Source organism: Prionailurus viverrinus, chromosome A3, assembly GCF_022837055.1.
Source record: "Prionailurus viverrinus isolate Anna chromosome A3, UM_Priviv_1.0, whole genome shotgun sequence".
NCBI classification, from domain to species: domain Eukaryota; kingdom Metazoa; phylum Chordata; class Mammalia; order Carnivora; family Felidae; genus Prionailurus; species Prionailurus viverrinus.
Window position 1 is genome coordinate 67,934,593 of NC_062563.1, and position 27,804 is coordinate 67,962,396.

Consider the following 27,804-nt stretch of genomic DNA (forward strand, 5'->3'; position numbering starts at 1 on the left):
TAAGTGCAGTTATGAGGCCTTTCAGACAGTGTAATGAGAAACAAATGCAACTAGCAGAGGATTTTGGACAAATCATATAGACACAGTATTTTCATCTGCGGAATGATGCCTATAATTAATTCTGTGTCTCTGTCATCCCCAGAGCTTGACTTGCTTTATTGTCAGTAGGCAGCTTGTTTCATGCTCAGCTCACTTGACTCACAGCCCGCACACAGTGAATATCCAGTTAACATTCATTGTTCAGGAAAAAAAAAATGAACCTTGTATGCAGCAGTCCCTGCGCAGGTCTCTTTCACACACGTTTACTTTTAATCCGTTCAGCACATTTGTGATATAGGTATCACTACTCTACTTTTTAAAGATGCGGATAAAGATATTTAGAAATTTAGTGATCAGGATCATAATTTTAGTAAAATGGAGCCTTAGTTCTGCCTCTTATTTCTGTCAGATTATTTTTCTAAGCCTTGGCTTCCTTCTCTGTAAAGTGGGAATTTCTAAGAGTTAGGACAGGGTTTGTAAATTTAGCAAAAAACAAAACAAAAATCAGGAAGTTCCCAAATGGAACATTCTTTTATTAAAAAATTATTCTACATTTACCTGAAATTCTGACTTTGGGCACTCCTGTATATTTTATTTGGCAACAGTATCTTAGCATTATGGTTATGACAATGCATGTAAAGAACTTACCTCAGTCCCTAGCACTTAATGAGGGCTCAGGAAATGCGATGCTTATTAAATTTTGGATCTGATTCCAAAGTCCTTTTTTTCACCACAAACACGCTGAACTCAGTTTCCACTTAAAATTTCAGTGAAGCGAGTGGGATATCACTTTAAGTTCATATTAATGCTTTACCGCTTCCTACAGCGCTTTCAAGGCCCGACCCATGGCGCAAAGCTCTTGGGGAAACCCACAGAAGCTCGGGCTGTTGGGGGTCGTCGCTGCAGTCCCAGCACAGGCTTCTCCAAGCCGACCAGCCGGGAAGGCCACCCTGGCCCCGCCCCCGCGCCTTCTTGGCCACTCAGCGGCCGCGCCGCGCTCCGCCACACTCCTATAGGTCCTGCCGGGACAGGCGAGGCCTTTCCATTTTTCCCGCCTTCCCAGCCCCTCCTCAGCCCGAAACCAGCACTGGCCCACCAGGTCCCCGCCCTGCCTTCCGTGCGAACCCCGCCCTTCCGGACACTGCATCTCCCTTCCTTCCCACCCGCAGTTCAGCACGGCCTGCGAGGTCCGGGGCCCGCCCTTAGGTAGGAGGTGGGAGGAGATACCGGGAGGCGGGCCGAGCCCCCTCCGGAGGTGGCCGCGAGAGGCGGGGACCGGAGGGAAGGGCGGGGCTAATCTCCTTGGCGCCGCGTTGCCATGGCAGCGGGGGAGGGTGCAGGGAGGGGGAGGAAGCGAACGGGAGGGGGATGTGGTGCTGCCGCGGCCGCCACCGCAGCTGCCGCTGCCTGCTCTTTGCCGCGTCTTCCCGGAGGCGGCTGCTGGAAGCCGCCGGGAGCAGCTGTGGTGCTCTGCCATATTGTGTCTTCCCCTGCCCGTTCCTTGCCTCCCCGCTGCGGCTGCAGAGCAGACGGTGAGTTCCCGCGGAGTAGCGCCCTCCTGGGCGGGCGCTGCCGGGCGTCCGCGCTCCCCGCCCCGGCCCGCGGCACAGCTCCCGGGCGCGGAGGCAGCGCGTGCGGCCGGCTCCCGGCGTGGGGCGCGGAGGCGGCTGTCCCGTGACGCGCCCGGACATTTTTGTCCTGTGAGGAATTGGCGCCGGCACGGGGTTCTCCCCTGCGTGCGGCTTGAGTCCTGTGTGGGTTCCCGGGGGGTGTCGAACTGAGGGGAGCGCGGCTCCATGAGGGTCGTGTTAGGAGGGTCGAGTTAGGAGTTTTTCGTGAGAGGTAATGACCTCCTGGGAACGGGTGTCGTCTGGCGGAAACCGCTGCGAGGGGTGCCGGCTCTCCGGGAAGGTTCGGAGGTGGCCCCGGGCACGCTTAGGGCTCAACTCAGGGCGCATCTGCTGTTAGAGGAAGTGCCCCAAGCCTCTCGGGAGTGTGTGCGGCGCCCCCTCCCCCGCCTCGAAGTGGAACGAGACGTGCCGGGCGTGGAGTCCTGGTCCGGCCCCAGACGGACTGGCTGGGCCCAGCCAAGTAGTGCCCAGGGAGGCGCCTGACGCTGCCTGGAGTGAACTTCAAGCCCCAGGATTGCCGGGCGTTCGGGGGACAGGGGCGGGTCCCGGATGTAGGGGTGGCCGACCCCGGCACTCTCTGGCCCCTCCTCCAGCGGGCGCCCTGGGGGCCTCTCGAGGAGGCTGTCTTGGTGGGGTGGGAGTTCTAGGGTTTTCAGCGCTGCAATATGGACACTTCCTTTTGGCTGCTTCTCTCGGGCCCGTGGTTATCTCTGTCCTTGTATCTTTTGTCGGGGAGGGGGGTGGGGTGGGTGAGAGGTACTGAGGGCCTGTGCGAGGCTCTTCAGCCTTCTGGGTTCGCCCCACCAAAGCAGCGGCGAGTCTGAAAACCCCGGAGGACGGGGGCAGTCAGGGGAAGGAGGCCCCTCTGAGTAGTCCTTCATCCTCCACTCTTACTCAACTCCGCCCCTTTTACCCCTTTGCAGAATGCCTGTTTCCACCTTAGCTCGCGGGAGTGAGAGTAGCGAATTCAATGGGGTACCACTCTCGGGGTCTTCTTGGACCTGATTTCTGCTTTAAAGTCTCCTTAAAAGCAGCCCCTGTACTCCGTTTTCACCTTACAGGAAAAAAGTCTTAGCGTGCAAAAAAACGGCACGGTCTTTCTTCTACCCCAACTCCGAGGCGGAGGGCGGTTATTTATTTCCAGGTTAGTTTGTGCTGTTTCTCCTGTCTTCCTTCTGATTGTGACAGCCACGTGGCCGGCTGACTGTAATAGAGTGCCCTAGCGCCACTAGGTCTGTGGCTTCACTGGTAGGCAGGGGCTTTGTAATCGTGCTGTAGCCTTGCATCCACATTTGTTTTTGTGTTTTCTGAGATGAGGAAGTGGAAAAAGCTGAACTGTTCACGTCTATCTCGTCTATCTCTTCCATCCGAATTTTAAGACTTTGTTTCCTTGAAGTCCTTGTAGGGTATATATTGACGTTTTTGCCTTCCTCTGCTGTTTGATGATTCATCTGTAAAATCTCAGCAGTGTTAGGTACCAATGAAGGAGTGGTGGGGAATAGAATAGTACATTATGGAGTTTCCCAACTCTGGAAAAACATCGTTTGTATTTAAGAACCATTAGTGAGAGGTTCTAAAGCAATCAGAAATAATCACATTCTGGAGTATTTCTTTTTGAGTTTTAGAAAGTCTTATTTTTTTCTTTTTATATGAAAATGTGACCTGAAAGGATATAGATAAATTATGAGTGAAAATACTTGTTTAGGGATGAAATAAGTACTCGTATGTGTACTTTCTTAAGCTCTTTTTGGAAAAGTATGAACGCTTAATGTGAATGTTAACATGAACAGATTTTATTTTAAGGAGTGGAATTTAATTTTGAGAATATATGAAAGTAAAGGGTCAAAAGGTTGAACATTTAAAAATCCAAATTTTTGTAGAATTTGGAAAATTTTTAAATTTAAGTGTAATCCATGGATACTAACATCATTTTGTGAATGCTTTGGTGGATTTGAATTATTCCTGTAACATATGTTTTTATTTGAATTAGTTTTACTTGAATATTGCTAAACCACAGGAAGCATTTAAAATGTGTAAAAGAATTATGTAGAGAAGTTATAGCAGCACTATTTATTAGAATTTAATTATCCCATAACAGTGGTTCTCAATCAATGAAGTTAATAGATAAAAAGATTGGAAAGGCTTCAGTGCCAAAAAGATAATGAGATTGAGAAATGACTATTATGTGCTGACCACTGAGAGCAATGCTTAGTTGAGAAAGAAAAGTAAATGTGGTGATGAAATGCCTTTATAAAACAGGAAGTACTGAAAACATATGCTGTAAGATAACGACATTATTAGTTATGGGATCTATCGAATGAAACTTTAAGAAGTGCCATCCAAACAGGACTTGTTCTTGTGGTAGCTTATTGCTTAGCTATCATTGTTTGTGTGTGTGTGTGTGTGTGTGTGTGTGTGTGTGTGTGTGTGTGTGTGTCGCTTTTAGATTGTTGTCTTTTTAGTAAGTAGGTTTTACATAAATGCAAAAAGTCCTCCAAAAATAAAGTTTTACGGGCCTAATGCTTTGCTGATTTCTTAGGAAGAAATGGAGATCTTTGATTTGATCCTTATTCTTTGATTGAAGAGACTAGATTAACACCAGTGAAAATTTAAGAATTTACTGTGTGAGAAGATGTAATTAGGAGTTAAATTGTATACTGCAGGCAAGTGGTATAAGGCTTAAAAGGAGAAGGAACCTAGAGGGTTTAAGTAGTTAGGGGAGGCTTTCTTGAATCAAGAAATAAGGCTCTTGATTTCTAAAGTTTAACATGTTACTCCCATTGGGTTAATCTTTCTGAAAATTGTATCACTCTCATGTCAAGCATGAATTGTATTACCCTTAGGTCAAGTATGAATACCAAATTTCTTCTCAGGACTTTTCAAACTTTGGTCCTTGTTTAATCCCATCTTATCTTCCACTAACCTTCAGGAACTGTTCTTTATTCACTACTTCAATGTGGTATAACAATTTTACTTATCTTTGCTGGTGTAGCATTTTTCTGTTGGAAATATACCTGCACACATCTTCTTAACCGCTGAAGAAATACTCAGGCTTGAGTTTCGACTGCCCTGAGAGCCTTAGAATCATAGAATTTTAGACCTGCCTTCACCTCCCCAACTGAAAATTCTTTACCTTTTTGAATAGCATGTAATTCTTTTGGCTGTAGCATTCTATGCTGCCTTGTTTTCACTTAATAAATACTTTTTGGGGGGCGCCTGGGTGGCTCAGTCAGTTAAGCGTCTGACTTCGACTCAGGTCATGATCTCACAGTCCCTGAGTTCAAGCCCTGTGTCGGGCACTGTGCTGACAGCTCAGAGCCTGGTCCTGTTTCAGATTCTGTGTCTCCCTCTCTCTCTGACCCTCCCCCATTCATGCTCTGTCTCTCTCTGTCTCAAAAATAAATAAACATTAAGAAAAAATTTAAAAAAACACTTTGTGAGCCCTTTTCATGTTATAGGAACTAAGGATACAGCTTTGAATAAGATTCCTATGTTCTTTTTTTTAAATGTTTATTTATTTATTTTGAGAGAGAGAGAGAGGAAAAGAGAGAGAATCCCAGGTAGGCTCTCCACTGTGTGCGCAGAGTGTGATGCAGGGCTTGATTTTACAAAATGTGAGATTGTGAGATCCTGAGCTGAGCCACCCAGGTGTTCCTTCAATGTTCTTTTTTAGTCATTTTTTTAGGTTTTTTTTTTTTAATTTTTTTTTCACATTTATTTATTTTTGAGAGACAGAACGAGGCAGAGCATGAGCCGGAGAGGGGCAGAGAGAGAGCGGGGGCACAAAATCTGAAGCAGGCTCCAGGCTCTGAGCTGTCAGCGCATAGCCTGACGCGGAGCTCGAACTCACAGACCATGAGATCATGACCTGAGCCGAAGTCAGTCACTTAACAGACTGAGCCACCCAGGCACCCCTCATCTTTTTAGGTTTTATCACCCTAAGAAAATTATGAAGTCTTTGGCCACCCAGAAGAGTCTTATTTTCCTGTGTATATGTGATATGCTTTGTGAGGATTGAATTATTTTCTGAATAAAGGAAAGGCAAGACTTATGGAATGAGGTAGAAAGATGGACGGAAAGATCTTTACAAGTGAAGGGTACAAAAACATAACCAATTATGGATGGCCTTAAAGGTATCACTTCTGAATTTAAATATGGTTTAGTACAAAAAAAAGAGATGACATTTGAACCTAGGAATATAATAAAATCCTTATTTGAGGAAGGTTCATTTGACAGCAGTGTTAATAGTAATTATTAACTGCGGGAATGGGAGGCATGGGAAGGAGAGAGATCTACTGAAAAAAAATTAATAACTTTGAGAGGGAAGTTTGGAAGGGAAGCATCATCAAGAAGATGGTGAGTTTAGTTGAGTGTAAGATGCGTGGGAGAAAGCAAGGGGAATATGACCTTTAGTGACTAAAGATTAAAGATGTGGGATAATCACTTCAATATAGAAGTGACAGCAAATGTTATGAATTTTTGTCACAGTGTTAATGAAATGTTGAGGATGAAGAATGATACTTTGGGAAACTAAAATTCAAAGGGATTTGCTTTGATCATATGTAACTTCATAATTAATACTATAGACTTGTACAATGCCTACAGTATTGTTTATTAATAACTTTATTTCCACTATAGGAGAATACTATCTTTGTCTTACTTCCAAACATAGAGGGACGAAAAGAAGGTTTATCATCATTTGTTTCCAAGGGATTTTGATTCTTGTATTCCTTATTTTCCTTACTCGGTTTTCATTTAAGTAACCTTTTTATTTTAGAATAGTTTTACATTTACAGAAAAGTTGCAAGGTAGTACACAGAGTATACCTCACTCAGTTTTCATTATTGTGAACTGCTTATATAACTTATATAACTAAGGAAACGAAATTGCTACATTTCTAATAACTATGCACTTTCTTCAGATTTCACTAGTTTTTCCCTAGTGTTCTTTTTCTATTCCAGAATTGCAAATTCTCAAACTTTTCTTGTTTTTGATGACTGTGACAGTTTTCGGGAGTACTAGTCAGAGATATTAGAGAATGTCCCTCGGTTGAGATTTGCCTAATATGTGAGGGGATAAATGATTCTTAATGATTAGACTGGAGTCATATAGGTTTTAGGGAGGAAGACAACAGAGGTGAAGTGCCATTCTCATCACATTACTCTAAGGGCACATAATAACAATATGATAAAATTGATGATAATCTTGATCACTCTTTGAGGGCTTTGTTTGCCAGGTTTCCACCCCCTTTCCTTCCATACTCTACTCTTTGAAAGCAAGTTGCAAAGCATATCCCATGCTCAAAGCCTTAACCTAATTTTGATTCATATATTTTTTTATTTCCCTCAACCTAATTAGCTTTTCTATAAATATTTAAAGTTGGATAGATATTTATTGAGCATCTACTGTATTTATGTGCTAAGAATATAGTGGTGAGCAAGAGAATTCTACTTTCCTAGAATCTGCCTGTTATAAATGTAAAATGGAATTTATCCCCTCACATAGATCTTGGTTTCACTGAAGGTTATAAACATAATATTACTATGGCCTAAAAGGCTAAATAAATCTCTTTACTTAAGTAGTCATGTAGAAGATATGCTTATTATCATAAAGGTTAACTGCCTTTTGTGCCAACACAGGTAACAAAAAATTACTTTGATTCTCCCCAAATAGATGTATTCCTGTTAAATTACCAGGATAGTTTAATTACTATTAATTATCCTCAGATCCTATAAAGTCTACAGGTTGTATAAGAAAATTCTTGGCTTTTTTTTTTTTTCTTTAAATATTTATTTTGAGAGACGTGCGTACACGGGGGAGGGGCAGAGAGAGAGAATCCCAAGCAGGCTCTGCACTGTCTGAGCAGAGCTGAAGACAAGGCTGGAACTCACAAACTGAAAGATCATGGCCTGAGCTGAAATCAACAATTGGGTGCTTAACCCACTGAGCCACCCAGGTACCCCAGAAAATTCTTGGCTTCTTGATTGTACTTTAATAGTTATTTGGTGCTTTTGCCACTTAGAAGTGGTCTGAAAGATATATTGGGGAAAACATACTGGGAAAAGAACAGACCCTGTGCTTTCCTCTTTGTGAGAGGCTATAATTATTTATTTATGGAAAAGAAAATGCAGTTGAAGAAAATAAACATTAAAGTTTTGAAAGTGATGATGAACTTTGTTGGAGGGAAGACACTGTATACTTAGTAGAAGAGTGATGCCATTGTAACATTGGGAATGTTATTGAGAATATTATTAATAAAACTGTCAATTTTATTGGACAATAAGATTTTTGTTTAAAGTCTTCTTGAATGAACATTTCAGTTAATTTTTTCTAGTTAACTAGGTTAACAAAAAGTGCTCTTACTTTGAACTCTTAACTGAATTTTTTTCTAAAATGTATTTAATACATTTATACCTTTCACACTATATTTTACAGCCCACTGAGCATAATTTAATATTTAAGTTAGAATTTTTTTCATGTTTATTTTTGTTTTTTAGAGAGAGAATGGGAGAGGAGCAGAGAGAGAGGGAGACAGGATTTGAAGCAGGCTCTGTGCTGAGAGCAGAGAGCCCGATGTGGGGCTTGAACTTACGAACCACGAGATCATGACCTGAGCTGAAGTCAGAGGCTTAACCAATTGAGCCACCCAGGCGCCCCTTAAGTTAGAATTTTGAGACAGAGTTAACATAGTACTTTTGAGTTTTATTCATAACCTTAGAGGTAGAGAATTGAGGAAATTGATAAACTTACATCCTTATGGTTTCTTTATCTTAAAAGAGGAAATAACAGAAAAAGAAGAGATTTCTTGTAAGTTAAGATTTTGCTGTTCCTCTTGTTTGTCCCACGCCTTTGTCCAGCTCCTCCATCCTTAAAAGTTCAGTTTAGGGGCGCCTGGGTGGCACAGCCGGTTAAGCGTCCGACTTCAGCCAGGTCACGATCTTGCGGTCCGTGAGTTCAAGCCCCGCGTCGGGCTCTGGGCTGATGGCTCAGAGCCTGGAGCCTGTTTCCGATTCTGTGTCTCCCTCTCTCTCTGCCCTTCCCCCGTTCATGCTCTGTCTCTCTCTGTCCCAAAAATAAATAAACGTTGAAAAAAAAAAATTTTTTTTAAAGTTCAGTTTAAATGCTACCTGTTGTATGCTGATTGAACAACATTCAGTAGTAGTCCTAGCAATAATCACTATCTTTTATTGATCACCTACTATATTCTGGCATGGCATTATACTGGACATGTAGTTATATGATATATAGAGTATAATATAGTATATATTAATTCCTCTTAACCCTACAGGAAGTATTTTATTCTTATTGATAGAGAAAGATAATGAGAAGTTATGTGAATGCAGTGCTGGGTATTTGAAACCAAGTCGTTAAAATTTTCAAAATGCATACTCTTTGTACTGTGACCTAAAGTCTTTAAGAAATGCGTATTTGCCAGGATGAGACACTTGAATCTTGATTTGTCTCCTGGAAGGAGTAGGGAAAAATACATGGTAGGGAGAAGAAACTGATATTTCCAGACCATCTTCCCTCATTTGATGCCTCATTTATAGAATGCCTAATCTGTGGCAGCAGTGCTACTACTTTATTGTTATAATGAGTTAAGTAAATGGTGTTAACTCCTTGGGATTCAAGGAGGTTAAGTCATTTGTCAGAGGTTGTATATATAGAAGTTTGTTGGCTGATGGGTCTGCCTTGCTCTTTGACTTTTCTAGTACAGGGTACTGCTATATTTATTCTTTTATTTAAATATTTGCTTACTAAGTGGTCTGTACTACAGCATGAAAATGAATATATTGAGTGCTGCTTGCAAGGATTTATATTCTAGTGCAGTATTTCTTAAGTGGATGATAGAACCTATGTGGTAAATTGTAATCAGCATTTCTTTTAAAAGATTGAATAGAAGAGGTACCTGGGTGGCTTGGTAAGTTGAGCATCCGACTTCTGCTCAGGTCATGATCTTACAGCTTGTGGGTTCAAGCCCCACAACGGGCTCTGAGCTGACAGCTCAGAGCCTGGAGCCTGCTTTGGATTTCTCTCTCTCTCTCTCTGCTCCTCCCCCACTCACGCTCTGTCTGTCTTTCTCTCAAAAATAAATAAACATTAGAAATATTTTTTTAAATAAAAAATTGAATAGAAAATTTCAGTGTGTTATATGTGGTTAAGTGTAAAAGTATGATTTCACTTTGTTTCAGTTATATATGTATATCATGGATCTCTACAAAAATGTCATAAATAGCAAGTAAGTTCTATAATAAGGTTCTATATAGGATGCTAAGCAAGCAGGATGGGAAAAAAAGTAATTCAAGGAAGTCTCTTCTGACTACTACTACTAAGGCTTTACTGACTCTGAGCAGTTATGACAAATGGGGTAGAGAGCCTTAAATACATCTAAAAACCAAAAGGAGTGAAAGAGCATAGTATATTCAGGAAACTTGAAGTGGTGTGAAGCAGTGGCACACAGGAGCCAGATTGTTCAGGGAGCTTACTAGGCTAATGGTTTTCTGGAGTCTCATGGTGTTCTTTTGTTAAAGAACAAAAAATACATGGATACATTTGATTGTATCATATAATCTAGAAACAGTTTTAGCAATAGAAAATTTGACCATATAACGTGTATGTAGTGTAAAATGGTGACCATGAACATAACTGTTCATGAAAACAATAACAACCAAAAATTGGTCAAGCAACTTTGAGGTGACTATCAAATAAATGTTACTTTTCTATTTTTTCTTGTGTTTTGTCAACTGCTGGCTTATGCTGGCATACTAATGGTAGCAGGTCCGAAAATTTTAAGAGAAAAACGTTATAAGAGAGAAAGTTGTTCCCTTTGCTTTGAATTAAGAAGACAGTCTTTTTTCAGTTCTGAGGACACTCAGGAGCCAGCTACTGGAATATTAATATCAGGCACATTTCTGAAGGCAGAGTTGGCAAACTTTACCTACAGCTGTTTTTTTGTTTGGCTTGTGGGTTTTTTTTTGGTTTGGTTTGGTTTGGTTTTTTTACATTTTGAATTATTTGCCAACATTTAAATATTGGTACATTTCACATGAAATGACTAGAGTTCTGTCATCTCTTGAAAAAATTGAACATTACAGCAACATTGGTTTCATGTTCCTACATGGTGGTAATTGCCTAAAGCTTGTGAGTAGCTTCCTTCTCGCTGGTAGTTTCCATCATTCTTTGTTGTCTTACATCAAACCAGCTTCACCCACTTGTTGTCTACCTTGTCCTTGTAAGGCATTTAAATTGCCTATGTACTGTACTGTACTTTGTAAAGAGTTTTTAAAGGGGGATTTTGGTGTTTGAAAGATCATTCTGCCATACTGGAGAATACAGATTGAAGGAATATGAGAAGGGTGTGGTTAGAATTTTAATGCAATAGGGCAGGTGAAATGCCCTTTTTTTCTTCCGAACCTGCAGTACCTTGTACCTTTCTCAAAGCATTTACTATATATAGCTTTCTATTATTATAGTTGTTAACTATCTCTTCAGTCTAAAGTGTAAATACCTCATAGAAAATATGTGCTGGATAAGTGCTTGTTGAATTTAATTATATTTATTTTGAAGACTACCATATTTGTCACAAAGATGAATTTTCTTGGCAGTTTTAGAGTATCTCTACTGAAAAAAATCTTTTATGCATTTTAAATATTGCAGTTTATTCTAAGAATCAGTAAGTGTCAAATACGTTTTAAAGTATGCGAGAAACAGAACAGGTAGGTACTTTATAATAAGATAGAGTTTTATATTTTTCTAACGTTTATTTGTTTTGAGAGAGAGGGAGACAGAGAGAAGGCAGGAGCCGGGGGAGGGGCAGAGAGTGAGGGAGATAAAGAACCTTAAACAGGCTCTGGTGCTGTCAGTGCAGAGCCAGAGACAAGGTTCTATTGCACAAATCATGAGATCATCACCTCAGCTGAAATCAAGAGTCGGATGCTTAATGGATTGGGCCACCCAGGTGCCCTTAAGATAGTAGACTTTTAATTCATCATCCTGTTTGCCAAATATAAGGGCGAAATATTGTGGGAAAATTGGTCTCTCGGTTTGCTGCCTAATTCTATTATGTTGGTTTGAAGATTATTCCAAAAGCTTTTTGTTACTGTTTTCCATTGATACGTAGAAGTAGTTTTAAATTAGTATCTGTGGTTTTTGATTTTCCTAAATTCCTTTTTTATCCTTTTTTACTGTAAAATAAAATGTAGAAGAGAAAACAAATGTGTAATTTAGTGAATTATGAGACCGACACCCATGTAACCATCTTCCAGGTAAAGGGAGAGAATTTTGCCAGCTACCTTAGAAGCCCTTCCATGTATGCCTTTTCCCAAACAACTCCTTTCCTTCAAAAAATAACTAATAACCTGATTTTTTTGGAAACTGCTTAATTGAATTTCTTTTTTGTTTTATTACTATGTTTCCCTAGACACTATACTTAAGCTTGCATGCACCCTTCCTTCTTTTTTATTTTTTTTGTTTTCTTTTCACCTTCTGTTTTTCTTAAGACTTTATCTTGTATGTTTATTTTTTCTTATATTTCTTGAACTTAAGTCTTCATTCCTGAAATGATTTTTCCCTTTTATTTCGGATTCTTTCCTGAATTTTGTCATTTTTTCCTGAGCTTTTTAAATTTTGATATATTTTTTCTTTCCTGTCTTACATAATTTTTTAAGTTCATTTTGAAATAGAAGCTCATTTTTATCTCTTCTGTGAGCATCTCTGGCATGCTTTCATTGTCTGTAGGATGTTATTTTATTCCCTTTTTTCTTTTATTTATTACTTTTTGTGTGTGGTATGGTAAGTACACTTAACATGAGATCTGCCCTGTTAAAAAATTTTTAAGTGTACAATACAATATTGTTAACTGGAGGCACTATGTTGTACAACAGATCTCTAGGACTTACTCATCTTGCATAATGGAAACTTTATATCCATTGAACAACTCCCATTTCCCCCCTCTCCCTTGCTTCTGAGTTTAACTATTTTCCTGTTTCTTTTTTCTTATTGTAACTTTGTATGATATTCAACCTCAATACTTTGACTTGTTTCTTTACATGAAAATAGTTTTCTTGAAGTTTTAGGAGGAGGCTTAGTTCTTCTAACTTCAGAGTTCTCTTTTATTGTTTTTGTGCATCGTTAAAAAGAATGGTAGACGGCTTTCTGAGATTTCCTGGCTCTGTTCTGCTCTGACACTTCTATTTGGACCTTCTCTTTTCTTTATCTTGTTTGTCCTTAACCTGCTCAATTTTGTTTTCATTCCCAGGACTTTCTCTTAAGGGTAAGGTCTGTCTTGGAAGACAGCCCCAAGTGTCAGTTTCAAATAGCCTAAGGGGACTAGACTGCTGTAGGCCTATAGGCCTTACTGTGAACCACTTGCACCTACTCAATGCTAGAGTAATTTTAGCTTCTCACAAATTTTCTCTCAGTGCTTGCCACTGAATACCTTTTGGCTATTTTGTGCTTCTGTTCTCAAGTTCCTCAGACACTTCATTGCTTCCCTCTGCTTTCTTTCACTTAGACACCAGTAGAAAACAGATTGGGAGCAGAGTGGGGGGAAAGAAGGTTGGGGCTGTTGGTGGTTTGTTTCAGTCTTTTGTATTATAGGGTTTGTGGTGAGACTATCAAATAGTTTTCTTCTAAAAATTACCCATGGTTTTTGGGTTTGCTCTCTAGTTGCTCTGTGTTTTATGTAAAGATTCAGAAGGACTTAAAAATTTGCTGCCACCACAGCTGCCATTTTCCATAATCCTCTTCCTGATAATTGTAATTTGGGGAGTGGTTATATATTTTCCCCCCTAAAATTTTGGCAAAAAACTTAACTTCTAAAATTGTTGCCACATGATGCTGTCCACTGATTTTACGTGTCATAGCACTCTGAACCTGTTGTTTTGCCCTGATTATTTCTTCTTAGTTGAGAGAGCATTTAAAAGTCTCTTAAAGATCCTTTGGGAAATTGTGAAAGGGTCATGAGACTATCTTTCTGTTGCAAATACACAAGTGTTAGTGCTTTGACATTTAACGCTTTAGCTCTTTCCAATATTTAAAAGCTAACCTACATTATTTGTACCTAGGGCGTTCTTACATTATGGAGAAAAAAATGGTTAGTTTTGAGAACTTATTGATGTTCCTTTATATAAAGATAGTAATTCAGAAATATGAAATAATCAGAAAGCTTAATGGGATATTCCTTGATGTTTATAAGAACAAAAAGATTTAAATAATTTGTGCAAGCTGAAGATACTCATTTAATAATTAGCAAATGCTTAATGTACATTAGGAATCAGATGTGTGTAAGTAAATAATTACAGTGTGAGACATACCCTTCTAGACATAGATTCAAGAGTACTGTGGAAACACAGAGATTAGGAACCAACTTTCCCCAAGGAGTGGGATTAGGTGAGGTGAATTTTTTAGTTACAATGGAAGTTTACTAATGGTGTATCATTACTGTTAATAAACTCATTATCTCTATTTGTTTTTGTAAACTTTTCTGTTAGCAGTGCTTCATATAAATAGTTTTACTATAGACTTCCTTCATTTACTACCTCAAAATAGCATGTTGTTCAGATGGAATTAAAATAATTAATGCTTAAAAAGTTTTCTGATACTGTTTTGCAAATACTTCCTAAGTGGAGAACTAAAATTTAAGTGAAAGGCTCGCCAAGCAGAATGGAAAACATGGTATCTCGCATTGTTTTCTGTGCTTGAATGTCGATTGCTCAGTAAATATTTTTTAATGAATATCACATTTCACCTTTCAAATTTTTGTTTCATATAGTTTGATAAAAATACCATAATAATATGGTATAATTTGGGCTTTGCATGTCTAATGTGGTTGGCAGCAAGTGACAGCCAGGTTATACTTTCTTAAATTACTTAGGGTTGTTGTGCCCATTGTTTTCTATTCTTTTTGGGCTTGTTTGTTTGCTTTAGCCTTAAGTCCTTTATAAGGTATAGAACTTTAGTGTTTATAAAGTGGTTTCATTTCTGTTGTTTGCTTTGAGCTACTGACAGAAATAACCATAAAAAAAGGAGGAATAAATACAGTTGGAACATAGGAGAGATAAACATCTTTAAAAGTAGTTCAGGTGGTAATTACATGGAGGAATTGTCATTAGGGTTTTGGCTGAATGGTGTTAGGGAAGCTAGACAATCCAGGTGTTAGAATAGCTGAAGCAATAATCTAAATAGAGAAATGCACAGAAAGTATTTGGGCAGGAATAGTCTAGTTTGGACTAACTTCCAGGAGAGAAGAATAAGCTTGAGGGTATAGATGTTGAGTCAGATATATTGATGACAGTATGTACTTTTTAAAAAATCTTTTGTAGTTAATGGAGCAGTCTGGGCAGGGTGGCAGCTAGTGAAGTAGTGAAGAGTATGAGCTCTGGAGCTATACTCCCTTCAGAGTTTGTGATTATGGACATACCTTTTATCTCTCTTTATATGTTTCCGTATTATATAAAATGGACACTAATCTGCCTGGTAGAGTTGTTGTGAAGTTTAAAACAATTCCTGGTATCATAAACATTCAGTAAATGTTTTCATATAAGAAAGTATTAGCTCTCATTTACATAAATCATGTGTACGTGATTTCTACAAACACACATAGGAAGTATACATATGGGTAGGATATATATATATAGGTCTTACCATGTATGTATCTACAGGAAAGCTATTAATACTTGAATTTCCATTTTTAATAACATTTAGATTAGTATAGAGCAAAAATCCAACCGTCTCATTTTATAGATGTCCAAGTTAAGTGGTTGCAGAGCTAGAACCCAGATCTGACAGACAACAAATATTTGAGCATTAAACAGACAACCAGCTCTGCCATTATGCAGCTTTCAGTCAGTTAGGAAAGATATGTATTAAGCCATCTCAAGATAAATGTTATCAAAAAATATAGGATATTATGGAAAGACAGAACTTAAGGCCCCCTCTAGTTTGGGATGTGGAGAAGGTTTCCCTTATGATTTTATTTTATTTTATTTCATTTTATTTTATTTGATGAGAGCACGTCTGCAGTGGGGGTGGGGGAGCTGGGAGGGGAAGAGAATCCCAAGCATGCTCCATGCCCAGCACGGAGCCCAACATGGAACTCCGTCTCCCAACTGTGAGATCATGACCTGAGCCAAAATCAAGAGTCTGAGGCTAGAATGCTCAAATTGCCTGAACCACCCAGGCGCCCCTCCCTTAAGATTTTAAAGCTGAACTGTGAATGACAAATAGCAGCCAGGGCTAGGTGAAATGAAGAGTATATCAGGCAAAGGAAGTAACGTTTGTAAAGGTCCTGAGGGAGGAGAAAGCATGGCCTATTTAGACATCTAAAGTGGGGAGAACCAGGGAAAGAGTGGCTAAAGATGTGTTCAAAGAAGTTAGATAGGGGCTGTCATGACAGACCTTATATACCATGTAAAGGACTTTGCATTTGGATTTAAGAGCCCCATTGATGGATAAAGCAAGAAAGAGACTTTGTCAGATTTGCATTTTATAAGATTACTCTGTATTGTAGAGAGCAAATTAAGAGAGGATCAGGCATAGATGCAGGGAGACTAATTATAAGGATATTGTCTGGATGCCTGGGTGGCTCAATCAGTTGAGTGTCTGACTCTTGATTTTGACTCAAGTCATGATTGTAGGATTGAGCCCCACCCGTGTAGGGCTCTGCACTGGGCATGGAACCTGCTGGAGATTCTCTCTCTCCCTTTACCCCTCTCCCTCACTCGAGCTCTCTCTTTCTAAAATAAAACAAAAATAAAATAAAAACATATTGTCAGAGCCACTGCATATGTTTGTGCAGAACACAGTTATGAGGGGTACCATTCATATAGATTACTGTTATAGTAACCTAGATGAGAAATGAAATACTGCTCCACACTACTGTCGTGACTATGAAGGTGGAGAAAGATGGGCAGATTTCAGATTTAACTATTTCTCCAAAATCTATCCCCAGACCAGAACTCTCTTCTGAACTTCAGATCACATATATCCCAAATGACCATTCTATTTGAATATCTCACAAGCCAAATGCAACAGGTCAAAACAAACACACACACACACACCACCACCACCACAAACACTGATCTGCCTCCAAGAAGAAAAGCAGCCACTTTGCTGTCAATATTCTCTGTATTATCAAATGGAACTAACATCCATTCAGTGGCTGATCCTATCTACTAGTAGTGACATCTAGACTTCTTAGCTATGTATAGCTACAGTTGATTTGGCTATTAAGAATTTAGGTTATAGGGGCGCCTGGGTGGCGCAGTCGGTTAAGCGTCTGACTTCAGCCAGGTCACGATCTCAGGTCCGTGAGTTCAAGCCCCGCGTCAGGCTCTGGGCTGATGGCTCAGGGCCTGGAGCCTGTTTCCGATTCTGTGTCTCCCTCTCTCTCTGCCCCTCCCCCATTCATGCTCTGTCTCTCTATCCCCAAAAAAAAAAATAAACGTTGAAAAAAAAAATTAAAAAAAAAAAAAGAATTTAGGTTATATTCCATGTAAGTTTATTTAGGAACTTGAATGTTTATTAGGTTAAGTGTTACTTTCTAAAATGTCCTGGAGATAGTCTATTTAATAACATAGATATCTTTTTTTTTTAATTTTTTTTTTGACGTTTTATTTATTTTTGAGACAGGGAGAGACAGAGCATGAACAGGGGAGGGTCAGAGAGAGAGGGAGACACAGAATCTGAAGCAGGCTTCAGGCTCTGAGCTGTCAGCACAGAGCCCGACGCGGGGCTCGAACTCACAGACCGCGAGATCATGACCTGAGCCGAAGTTGGATGCTTAACGACTGAGCCACCCAGGTGCCCCAAGATATCTTTAATAATTTTTAGCATAAATATATTTTATTTCAGTAATTACACATAGAGGGTTAGTTGAGTCTTTTGTTAACCTTTTTTAAATTTATTTTTGAGAAAGTACAAGCAGGGGAGGGGTAGAGAGGAGGGACAAAGGATCCCAAGCAGGCTCTGCACTGACAGCAGTGAGCCCAGGTGCCATCCAGGTGCCCCAGAGGGTTAGTTGAGTCTTACTTAAAATGTACTTACTTCTAGGGGCCCCTGAGTGGCTCAGTTGATTGAGTTGATTGAGTCAGACTTCAGCTCAGGTCATGATCTCACAGTTCGAGCCCCGAGTCAGGCTCTGAGCATCAGCACTTGCAGCGCTGGAGCCTGCTTCAGATTCTGTGTCTCCCTCTCTCTCTGCCCCTCCCCTGCTCATGCTCTTTCTCTCTCTCTCTCTCTCTCTCTCTCTCTCTCTCTCTCAAAAATAAATAAACATTAAAAAAAAACCTGTACTTTTAATTAATCATACTTTTGTGTTGTTTTTAGAATGACCTTTCAAATCAGTATATTAGGGGCGCCTGGGTGACTCAGTCAGTTGAGCGTCCAACTTCGGCTCAGGTCATGATATCACGTTTGTGGGTTCAAGCCCCGCGTCAGACTCTGTGCTGGCAACTCAGAGCCTGGAGCCTGCTTTGGATTCTGTGCCTCCCTCTCTCTCTCTCTCGGCCCCTCCCTCGCTTTCTTTCTCTCTCAAAAATAAAATAAAACATTAAAAAAAATTTTCAAATCAGTATATTAAATTTATTAGGTATAGAGTCCTAAGTTTTGCTTTCCAAATTTGACATAAGGGGCTATTAGTAAGATAAGATATTTTCTGCCTGTATTAAATTTATTTCTGATCATGGATGTACTTTTAAAAAATGCTTATTTTCAGTGGAACCATTTAATTGGCTGTAGTAGATTTATTGCATGACTGAGGCATTGAAAATCATTTCTACATAAGTAAATTTTGATGACAGTATATTTGCTGTTTGTATTCAAATGCCAACCAAATTTACCCTGGTCCTTTAGGACATTAGATCTGTTGACTTTCAGGTTTCTGTAACTTTGTTCCTGTCAACGTTACTTTTTCAGTGCTGTCAGTACTGGACTGTCAAAGAATGAAAGTGCTGTTTGGCTAACTGGTCACTATATAGTTTGTAACATAGGTGATATTACTTCTAATTCTATATGGCAAGGATATTTCCCTCCTTTAGTGATTACTTTTATTTTTTTATTTATGTGCTGTTAGTGTTTTCCAGCCTTTAACATATTTTCCTTGGACACCACATTGATTGTAGTACCAAAGGTTGAGAAAAGATGGGTTTTCTAAGCTAGATTTACTCTAAGAGCTAGTACTGCATTTTTAAATTTCCCTATCATATTCAGTAACATGTAAATTAAATTAGTGGTATGTTTTAGATAGTAATAGAAGTTTTTCATGTCATTTTGTTATCAACTTTTTTTTTTACATTTTATTTATTTTTGAGAGGGATAGTGTGAGGGAGGGAGGGGCAGAGAGAGAGGGAGACACAGAATCCAAAGCCGGCTCCAGGCTCTGAGCTGTCAGCACAGAGCCCAACACGGGGCTCAAACCTAGGAACCTGTGAAATCATGACCTGAGCCAAAGCGGGATGCTCAACCGACTGAGCCACCCAGGCGCCCCATGTTATCAACTTTTTAAAAAAATGTTTACGAGAACCAGCCATTTTCCTTATCAGAGAAAACAATTTTCACTGAATTTAGATCTTTTGTGGTACTGCTTTTTGGATCAGCATTTCTGTGTGTGAAAGGTAGGGTTAGGTACTAGCATTCATTTTTTAAAGAAAAATGTTTGTTCTTTATATGGAAAATACCAGGTTTGTTTATTGGTTAGAAGCAAATGTGTTGTGTGTGTTGTTGTTTTTTTTCTTATAAAGCAATTGCTTCATTTTAACTTCCCCAAGAAACTGATGAACAACAGACACTTTAAGAGACAAGTACTGCAACAATGTGTAGGACAATTTTATATACTGAGTACAAATAGCATAAAATTATTTAGATAGAAATTGTATTTAAACCATGGGTTACACTGTGTACCTGGGCAAGTTAGGGAAGAAGAGTGGACTCAGTGGAAGGTTACAACAGAATTTGTTCCCCCAGATTTTAGTGTTTTCTCCTTTCTGCATGAGTTGGAGGAAGGTCTTTTCCTCCACTCAATTTTATTTTTTTACCCCTATTTGAAAAACAGTTTCCCTATGAGACAAATCTTTGACCCTTTTGTATTCTGTATCCAACCCCCCCCTCCCCCCTTCCTGCTCTTTCTTGACTGGAAAATGCAGCTGCACACATTTTTTGTGTAGAGACAATGGATCACATGCTGTGTCACCTAAATCTATGACCAAGAGGCAGTTTTATCCCTGAGAGACCATAATGCTTCAGTTGTCCTGGATACATGACATCATGTAGCATTATAATCAAACACACATCTTTTTTGCAGTACATTTGGTATTTTAATCTACCTTTTAATCTCAGTATTGGATTTTATGGGATGGACAGTATTTATAATAGAGAATCTTATTCAAAATGAAGGTTTTATTATTTAATAGGAAGGATTGTGAGTTCCTTCCTTTTATATGTCTAATTTTTTTCTTACCTGAGGGTTACCAATGTTATCAGGTATTTTGAGTTAATGGAATGTCGTTAAAATTCTAGTGTTTGTTATTTGTTACATGTGCTCAAATAGTATGTGCTCAATAAATGTTACACTTAATTTTTGCTCCCAAAGTGATAAATGAACAGGAATAAAATTGTTTTCCTTTTTTAAAAATGAAGAACTCTTAGGATTTAGGAAATAATTAGTATCTGTAAGCCGCTAAAATAGTTTATATTGAGCTTATTTTGGTCTTATTATACTGTTGAATAAATCCAGGAAATATAATGGTATGACTTACAACATTGAGAAAAGTTACTTTATTACAATTAATTAATGGCAGTAGTTTACTCCCAAGGACATTGGAGGTGAGGAAAGGAAAAGGAAATGGAATCAAACTTTTTTTTATGTATTTATCTTCATCAGAGACAAAGTTTAAGTTACAGTGAAAAATTGAGGTCATTGCCAGGACATGCTAATAAAATCACAAATACTTTGTATTCTATGCTATGGCATATCTCTGTGGTAGATTTGTTTTCATTTCCCTTTGCTAGGGTTGTTGTCTTAGCTCAAATCAAATATTTTTTTTATATTGTTACTTTAAAGTGATTGGATGAGAAAGCCACAGATCTAAGATGGGGCCTACTCTTTGATTGCTCTTTTGACATTTGCAAGAGTGTTAGATTTACTGATGACATTAAGTTACTGGTTGGAAGAAAGAAGGCAAGTCAATAATAATAAAGTTTCCAAATGTATTTAAGGCCATGTAAAAAGAGAATTAGAAATTATGCATTTAATTAAATATAACTTAAAAATGATATTCATTTGCCACATGCCTTATGAATTCACATGTTTAAAGTGTTTATAATGAGACTGATTTTAAGTAGGAAGCTAGACTAGAAGAGTGACAATGGTGAGAAACAACTTTATCTGTAGGCCAGACGCTTGTTTTAAGCATAGGACTGACTGCAAGTCTTCATCAGGGTTTCTCTGTACAATTGCTCAAGTGTTGGTTTCATCTTCTTCCCAGTTAACAGATGGCATGGTTCCCCTTCTCACTCTAGTAGAGTAAAAGCTTTTAATAGCAAAATTGATTTTCCTCATTACCCTTTTTGGGTTTTCCTTTTTTTAAAATAGAAACTCTTGAGATTTAGAAAGTAATTAGTATTTGTAAACTGCTAAAATATTTTATGTTGATCTTGTTATAATCTTACTATGCTGTTGAATAAATCTAGGAAATATGCTAGGAAAAGAAATATTCAATGATCAGCTGGGGGGGGGTGCAAGGAAAAAAATCAGAATACATTTGCTTTGGGATATCAAGAATTGACTATCATATTTTATTTTGATCTGAGTATATTTTGGTGCTTTTCTTTATTTCCTAATGAGAATTCCTAGGTAATATAATGGATTAAAAATAAATCTTAATAATTAATAAATTATTTTGCAAATAGTATCTTAGATTTAGGGCTTGAAGAACTATAGTATATATAAAATAAAAAATTAAAATCAAAAAATGTAACATGAGGAGATTCAATAATATAATTGAAAAGCACTTTTGGGCTGTCTGGGTGGCAGATTAAGCTTCTGACTCTTGATTTTGGCTCAGGTCATGATCTCACAGTTAGTGAAATGGAACCCTGCATCTGGCTCCGTGCTCACAGCATGGAGCCTGTTTGGGATTCTCTCCCTCTGCCTGTCTGTCTTTCCCCACCCTATCCCCCAAAATAAATAAATAAAACTTAAAAAAAAAAAAAAGCACTTTTTTAGAAGTATTAAGCACATCATTAATAGAACTGAGTTAACTGCAATTATTCCTTATTTGTTGTAGATCTGTATTACTAAAGTATACACTAAAAAAATTTTCATATTCATGAGAATTGCTGGACTGCGAGATTGATTTGGGGGGTTTTGAGTAAATATATTCATGAACCCACTTTTTATGAACCCATATTTTAAAAGGATTATAAATATGCTACAATCATAATTCTGTAAGTAATAATCTTCAAAGAAGAGATTATTTTGAATATTTTAACTTGATAAGAATTATGTAACAGGATAGTAGATTCTGAAGTAGTTGGATACAAATGAATGTACTATATATGTAGATATTTATGTTTCTGTTTTGCTTTGATTATAGCATATTTGCCACTACTATTTTTTCATTTTGTTTTGAGAACATCATTACTAGTGAAAACTCAACTTTTTTTTTTTTTTTTTTTTTTTTTTTTTTACTTCAGAGGTAGTGTAGTTATTATTTTTTAATTCTTTTTTTGGTGTGCGAAAATGTTAGCATCAGGCAGAGCTGTTACTAAAGGAACTTAACAGTTTTTGGAGGCCATTAATAACAAAATACTAAAGTGTTCTAAAAGTTTACATAGTTTAGGATCTTTTAGATTATTTAAACTAGAAAGATTTGAACAAGAGTTTTGTCATGTAGCACAGTTGGTAAAATACTGATATAACATATGAAGTGCAAGGATACAAATAGAATAAGGAAGTGAAAGTCGCAAAAGAACATGATGAAACTTATTACAGCACTCTTCTGAGAAGTCCAGTGAGTGGTAGGAGATCCCTCTGTAATATTAGCATGTTTTTTTTTATTTCCAAATTTCAAAACATAAAGTATTGTTACTGATTTTGTACCCTATTTTTTTGTATTTGAAAGAGTACCATTTATAAATCTACCCTAGAAAGAAAACTAATAATAATTTTAAAAATTCACAACAGTAACAATACTTACCATCTCTGTAGCTGGTATTCATTGTGTACTTATATGTTTGTATGTTTTATATTCTTTTTTATATTTTATAGATAAAATATATTCTCTTTTATATTCTTTTTATATTTTCATGTGATTTGTATCCTATGGAGTGACAGAGCTGGGATTTGAACCAAGACAGTATCTCTTCACAGCTTATGCTCTTAACTCTGCTTTACTGCCAGATATGATTATAATATCAAGAATAATATAGTGATTTAGATTTTACTATTTTTTTAGAATATGAAATTGCTTATCCTTCACAATTTTAACTTCAGATATGCTGCCACCTCAAGTTTTGGTTAAATATCTCCTAGTATTACATGTATTAATTCCTTTCTCAAGGAAGAAGTCTTTCATTTTACACTTGTGCCATGGTTGTTAGATTCTACGGTAAAATAGTGAACAACTATGGCAACAGAGCTGTGAATATAGTAGGAGTAAAAGGGTTTTGTTTTGTTTTGTTTTGTTTTGTTTTTGTTTTCCTTTTTAAAACTTCTTCAAAAAGGACCAGGAGAGGTCATTCTGAATACCGTGTATCTTACAGTTCTCTTTCTCTTCCTTTTATCCACATTGCTAGATGTAGAGATCTTGTAATTATAATCCAGTATAGCTAATACATTAGCTTTGGAATGTATTTAAATTCCTATATATGATTAGGTACTTCTGACATTTTACAATTCGTAATATATATATTTCCTGTTAACAGGAAGTTACTTATTTTGTATCCTCAACTATTAAACCACAAATAGACAAAAAGTGATTCTTAAATAGTTGCGGGGAAAATTACAAAGTTTATGCATTAAATTCATGCACTTTATGGTGAACTCTTTACACTTATTGATCTTACTGTGATCTTATATGAAATTGTAATAAAAATATTTTGGGGGTGCCTGGGTGGCTCAGTCAGTTGAGTGTCTGACTTTGGCTCAGGTCATGATCTCGCAGTCAATGAGTTCGAGCCCCACGTTGGGTTCTGTGCTGACAGCTCAGAGCCTGGAACCTGCTTTGGCTTCTGTCTCCCTCTCTTTGCCCCTCCCCTGCTCATGTTTTATTCTGTCTCTCAAAAATGAATAAATGTTAAAAAAAAATTAAAAAGAATATTTTGGCTTTCTAGTCTATAGTTGACAATGGTACTATAATCCCATATTAATGATTTAGGAAATCCAAAATGCTTTGAAAACCAAAGTTTTCTCTTGGCCCATTTGGTAGCAAAACATGATGTGAACTGATGTAAGACTACTGATAGTCTTTATTTACTCTCAATGTGAATCTACATTTTGCTACAGAAATATCCACATGTTTGTTATGGGGTACTGCCTCAGACCTCACTGACACATCATACAACATATCATATTTGGATTGTAGTTCCTTTCTAAACTCCAAAATATTCTGAATTCTCAAATATATCTGCCCTCAAGGATTTTAGATAAGAGATCAATCAGGTACAGTGTGTGTAGTACAAATGAGAATGAGGATATAGAACTAAGAAGATTAATCTAGTAACTCAAGCATAGCAAGGTGAAGCCTTTTAGCGTGGAGCAGTGTTTCTCAAATTGACTAATATGTGGATCCCTTAAAGAAAAAATTATAGATCCTATTTTAAGAATCACTGACATCATTTCCTGAAGTAGTTTTTTTTAAGTAAGTCTTTCATTTTTCCCTTTGAAAATGGTTAAAATACATTTTTATACTCTGAAATAAAAGCACAGAATGAAAATTTGCAAAACTTTGGGCCCCTGGAATATATCCATCGGACACCTTGATTTGAGAAACACTGATAAAGTGGCAAATAGTCCTATGTACTTGAACAGCCCTATAAATATTCTTTACCAAGTCTGTTTATAATGATGAACCTGAATCTTAGTTAAAGGGTTAAGATATCTTTCCTATACTTATTTTTATTTTATTTTTTCCTTATTTTTATTTTTTAGAGAGAGAGTGTGTGTGACTAGGGGAGAGGGGCAGAGGGAAAGAGAAAGAATCCCAAGTAGGCTCCACACTCAGCACAGAGGCCAACATGGAGCTCAATCCCACAGCCATGTGATCATGACCTGAGCCAGAATCAAGAGTCAGATGATCAACCAACTGAGCTACCTAGCACTCCATCCTGTCTTTAAAGAATATGATTTTTAAAAGGGATGAGAAGGGGCGCCTGGGTGGCGCAGTCGGTTAAGCGTCCGACTTCAGCCAGGTCACGATCTCGCGGTCCGTGAGTTCGAGCCCCGCGTCGGGCTCTGGGCTGATGGCTCGGAGCCTGGAGCCTGTTTCCGATTCTGTGTCTCCCTCTCTCTCTGCCCCTCCCCCGTTCATGCTCTGTCTCTCTCTGTCCCAAAAATAAATAAACGTTGAAAAAAAAAATTTTAAAAAAAAAATAAAAAAAATAAAAAAATAAATAAATAAAAAAAAATAAAAGGGATGAGAAGAACCACCCTCCAAAAAAAAAAAAAAAGTGCACAATTTTTGATAACTACCTTCCACCTCCTGGGAAATGTCTTCTACTTACTTCTAGAAGGGAATCACTGTCACAGTGAGCAATTCTTATTGATAGAAGAGTGAGTCAGATTCTTCAAGTGTGTTGAGGCAGAAGGAATTTAAAATAGTGCTCTAAGATAAAGGATAATGTAGTTTAGTGATATTGCCATCAGGAACTAATATAAACCTCTGTTTCCAACAGCATGGCAAAGTAAGGTTGGGGACCTTGGCATGGCAAAATAAGGTTGGGGGCAAAGTCAGTCCAGGGGACCAGCCTTTCTGCTGACAACTTAAAATGCTGGCTAAAATGCTTCGGTGCTCTGGCATAAAAGTAAAGAATTTTTAGACTGAGCACTAATTGGAAACCTAGTGAGGTAAGCTGAGTGCTGAAGTTGGCTATTGCCTTGAGGGTATTTACCAAATCAAGTGACTTTATGTTTTCTTACCCTTGTGGAAGCAAAGCCAGATCCAGCCAAGTACACCTAGGAGGAAACAGTGTTCTCCATTACTGTGGAGCCCCAAAGGGCTATACCCTCCAAATGCAAAAGTGGTCTAGGGATTCTTTCCCTTCGTGTCGTTAGAGACGACAAAGATAATTATTTTCTAGAGTGTTGATGCTAACAGGAAAATAATATCTCTACTGAAAATTTGGTAACCACAAACTAGCTATCACACGGGTTTGCAGCCTGAATGCACACTAAATCTCAAGCTGAGAATTTTAAATGATACTGTATTGTTACTATTCCCAGGAATCGGACAGAAGCAACACAAGTCATCATCATCAAAGAGTTGCTTTTGATGAAGTTCTAATGAAAATGAGTGGCTTTTAATAAAAATTTACAAACCATCTAAGGAAACAAAGTGTAATATAAAATAGGCAGAATCAGACTTGTTAGTAGCTCACAGCTTGGAATTATTGGATGTAAAGTATAAAATTAGTACATTTAATGTGTTCAATGACAGGTTAAATGAGGAAAAGAGCAAACATTTTGTAAAGAATCACTGGCTCTAGAAATAAAAATATGTAGTAATTGAAATTAAAATTCAAAAGATAGATTAGAGTAAGGAGATCCCATTGAAGAAAAATTGATACAATGAAAGATATACATCTGAAGAAATCCAGGATGCAACAGAGAGATAAGAAAATGGAAAATATAGAAGAGGTTAATAAAGGGCAAATTTTTAAGAGAAAACAGAACACCTTTAAAGGAATATCAGGTTTCAATAATAATAATGGAAGCAGAAGGCCATGGAATGATATACTCAGTTTAAATAAATCTAACAACTATGACCTAGAATTCTTAAACAAGGACAAAATAAAGACATGCTCAGATAAATAAAATATGAAAGTTCAAAAGCAGACCACTTTTTACATAAAAGGAAAATGGTCATAGCAAGTATGAGATTCAGGAAGGAATAATCAAAAAGAGTGGTAAGTATATGGGTAAATTAATAAAAATTATAAGTAATATAATTTATCAGTATTATTGACTATAAATAATAAAAACTAGAACTAAAGTATCAGTTATTTTAGTTACTTACTAAATACCAGTTATTTTATAAACCAGGAGGAGGTGATTAAAGCTAGTATTCAGAAGATCTTTTTATTACTCAGAAGAAAATTAAAGGTGACTTTGGATTTTGGTAAGTGTTCATGGTAAAAATTTTAAGGTAACAATTTAGTAATAGAAATAAATATATAACTTCCAAACTAATAGATGGTAAAAAGTAGAACCAGGGAAAAAAATAAAGCAAAAAAAAAAAAAAAAAAGAGAGAGAAACCTAGAGAACACTAAATAAGGTGTTAGAAGTAAATACAAGTATATCTACACCTTATATTTAAAATGTTCAGCTCTGTGGGGTTTAAAACAGACTACAAGGAAACAAAAGGAAAAAAATGTTGGAAGTAAAATGATGGAAAAAGATATACCAGGTAAATACTAGTGGAAAGAAAGCTGGCATATCATTTGAAATAGATGTTAAAACTAGTAGAATTACTAAAGGAAAAGAATTGATGTGAAATGGTAAATGTTTCATTTTTGCAAGAATAATAGCTTTAAATTTGTATGCAACTAATTAATAACTGTAACCACAAAAAAAGCTAAATTAACAGAACTACCAGGAAAAATGGAGTAATTTCACCAGCATAATGGGATATTGTAATATATCTTCCTTCATATTTGATAAAGAAAGCAGCCCCCCACCACCCCAGTTGGTACAAATATAGAAAATTTTAACAAGTAATTAACAAGCTTAATCCAGTGGACATCTCTTTCATCTAATCACTGGAAACATCAGCCAAATCATTATAAAAATCAACCACATACTGGGCCAAACGAGTTTCAACAAATTTCAAAGGATTAGTATCCTAAAGTCCATTTAAGTTAGAAATCAGTAAGAGAAAAAAATCATATGGCAGTTAAGAAACAATCTTCTAAATAACTCAT

The 27,804-nt window shown here is 37.5% G+C and overlaps 1 protein-coding gene across 2 annotated transcripts in view; it reads left to right on the top strand.

Annotated features, from left to right (window-relative positions):
* Window positions 1–1,390: 1,390 nt before the first annotated feature.
* FOXN2 (forkhead box N2) overlaps window positions 1,391–27,804 on the top strand; it is a 67,599-nt gene continuing 41,185 nt past the window's right edge. The window contains exon 1 of one of the 2 annotated variants that reach the window (XM_047852795.1): window positions 1,391–1,571. The gene's annotated coding sequence lies outside the window, so the exon portion shown is untranslated. Of the gene's footprint in view, window positions 1,572–2,414; window positions 2,815–27,804 lie in introns of those variants that run through there. The other variant, XM_047852797.1, reaches the window with a different exon arrangement.